Source organism: Rhincodon typus, chromosome 42, assembly GCF_021869965.1.
Source record: "Rhincodon typus isolate 14 chromosome 42, sRhiTyp1.1, whole genome shotgun sequence".
Taxonomy (NCBI): Eukaryota; Metazoa; Chordata; class Chondrichthyes; order Orectolobiformes; family Rhincodontidae; genus Rhincodon; species Rhincodon typus.
Window position 1 is genome coordinate 5,983,546 of NC_063373.1, and position 2,980 is coordinate 5,986,525.

General features: G+C 49.2%; 1 protein-coding gene across 1 annotated transcript in view; it reads left to right on the forward strand.

Annotated features, from left to right (window-relative positions):
- LOC109935143 (von Willebrand factor A domain-containing protein 5A) overlaps positions 1 to 2,980 on the forward strand; it is a gene marked incomplete at its 5' end in the record, with an annotated part of 19,906 nt that overhangs the window by 2,796 nt on the left and 14,130 nt on the right. The gene's annotated exons all lie outside the window — the stretch shown is intronic.

Consider the following 2,980-nt stretch of genomic DNA (forward strand, 5'->3'; position numbering starts at 1 on the left):
GGCTCCATCCCCGCCTCTTTGACCTGTCTGTCTCCTCTCCACCTATCCTCTCCTCTATCCATCTTCTATCCGCCTCCCCCTCTCTCCCTATTTATTTCAGAGCCCCCTTCCCCTCCCCTATTTCTGAAGAAGGCTCGAGGCCCGAAACGTCAGCCTTCCTGCTCCTCTGATGCTGCTTGGCCTGCTGTGTTCATCCAGCTCTACACCTTGTTATCTCAGATTCTCCAGCATCTGCAGTTCCTACTATCTCTGCCAAGGTATGCATTTGGGTGTGAGGGGAGTGTCACTGCCACAGGCCCATCGCTGTCAGGAACATTGTTGTGTGAAACTGGAAGCAGGATTGACTGGCAAAAGTGTGGTTTTATTTTTAAACACCAGACAGGGACTGACATTTCTCTCAGGGTTTCCATGCTGTGTTTTGGATCTGGTGCCACGCAGTGCTCCAGTTCCAAGGGGGCGCCACTGTGCAGGCCTGCCAGAGACCAATTGGCTCAGTAGGAGATCCAGAGCCAGCGCCGGCGCCCACTGACAGCCTGATCACATTCAGTGTGAGGATGCTGGGAACTGGCTATCCCAGTGCATGTCCTTGCGGACAGTGTGGTCCTGCATAGCACCGTAGTCAGGAATAGGGATTCTGAGGCAGGGATGGACCGGGTATCAAAGTTTAGTTGCACATCAAGCGATTGCGAGAAAGCCAGCTTTCAGATAAACTGCAACCATTAAACCCAGGCATACGGATCAAACTACCTGTTCTGTAAGGTGCACAAATGTTTTCTTCCATGCTTTGGTCACTCTCTCTATCTCTCTCTCTATCTCTATCTCTGTCTCTCTCTATCTCTATTTCTCTCTCTATCTCTCTTTATCTCTATCTCTCTCTATCTATCTATCTGTCTATCTATCTCTCTCTCGCTCGATCTCTATCCCTGTCTCTCTCAGTCTCACTCGATCTCTCTCTCTCTGTTGCTTGATCTTTCTTGATCTCTCTCTCTGTCTCTCGCTCGATCTCTCCCTCCCCCTCTCACTCAATCTTGAATTCAATCCTTTCCCTTGCTCGATCTCTGTCTTAACCCCCCCCACCACCGTCCCTACCCACCCCAACCAACTTCCCAGCTTCCTGACTTGTTTGTTCTTGTCTCTCGATTTCCCGTTCGGTCTGTCCCTCAAATAGGGAATGTCAGCGCACCTCTTTGTCCCAGATCTCATCCAGTCAACCCCACCTTCCGCCCTCACCCTCGCCCCAGACATCTTTCTCCTCTGATCTTAAAAAAATACGCCCCCGGTCTTGAAATCCCCCACCCTAGAGAACAGACACCTACCATTCACCTTATCTACACCCCTCATGATTTTATAAAGTCATGAATTAAGTGACCGTTCAGATCAACAGAGACACAAAAATGCTCACGTATAATACACGCAATGGCCAGGGGAAGTTCTGAATTGAGAGCTTAGAAATACACACTCCTGTTTTACAATACGAAGCAAAGAAGGTTCAACATATTATGGCTGGTTTAGGTAAGACAGATAAGGAAAAGCTGACGATAAAAGATCTTGGGGACGCAGCTTTAAGGATCAATGCAAAAAACAATAGAGGGAACGAATGGGAGAGACTTGGGAAACGGGAACAAACTGGAGCCCTCTGCCAATAAAAGGTGGACGCAGACAGGGAATTACATCAGCACGATATAGGACGAGGGCTTGGAGGAACTGAGCTGAAAGGGCCAGGGGGGATAAAGTGGGAGAATGGCTCTGCGAACCGTCTTGCATGGACCCGGTGGGCCGAGCGGCCATCCTCCGTGTCAGAATGGTGCAACGTGCCACCGTCTCGGAATGGACAGAGTGCCCATCTCCAAGAGTTAAAACAACTTGGCCTGTCAGACGTAGCCTTTTTCACACACACACACATTTCAGGAGTAGTTACTTTGAACACATGAGAGCTTATGATCAGTACCCAATCTTTGCGTTAAAATGCCAGACCCCCAAAATTGGCATTGTTGAGTAGCCAAGTGAGACCACATGGGGATGAGCACACAGCAATCTGGTCCATGTCCATCCCTTAAGCAGGGTGGAATATGTTTTTTCAAGTGTGGCTCGGTGTTAGCACTGCTCCTCGCAGCGCCAGGGACCTGGGTTCGATTCCACCCTTGGGTGACCCTCCGTGTGGAGTTTGCACATCCCCACATGGGTTTCCTCCGGGTGGTCGGTTTCCTCCCACAGTCGAAAGACATGAAGCGGGGATGATGGATTGGTTGTGCTAAATTGCCCATCTGTGTGCAGGCTAGGTGGGTTAGCCAAGGGAAATTGGGGCTTACAGGGACAGGGTGGGGTGGTTTGGGGGAGTGGTTGGGGTTAGGTGGGATGTTCTCCAGAGGGTGGGTGCAGACTCGACAGGCTGAGTGGCCAGTTTCCACACGAGAAGGATTCTATGTTTCTGTGAAGTCAGGATGTTGGTACAGCCAGCACTCCATAGATACCAAACCTGTCGAATGATTTATTTGCAACGCAATGAAGCAACCGTTCTCAGCAAAATCAAATAATAAAGGCTGATGTGTTTGAACCAGCTGACCCAAAAGTCAAAACAAATATTGCGGTGCAATTCATGATTTTTGTTGAAGTAAAGTGCCACAATAACAAATATTTGTTTAATTTATTTTGTGCTACAGTTTATTCAGCAGGGTAAGGATTACTGAGTGTGTGCCTGGACGGGGTCACTGTTTATGCAGCAGGGTAAGGATTACTGACTGTGTGACTGTACGGGGTCACTGTTTATGCAGCAGGGTAAGGATTACTGACTGTGTGCCTGTACGGGGTCACTGTTTATGCAGCAGAGTAAGGATTACTGACTGTGTGACTGTACAGTGTTACTGTTTATGCAGCAGGGTGAGGATTACTGACTGTGTGACAGGGTCACTGTTTATACAGCAGGGTGCGGATTGCTGACTGTGTGACTGTACGGGGTCACTGTTTATGCAGCAGGGTGAGG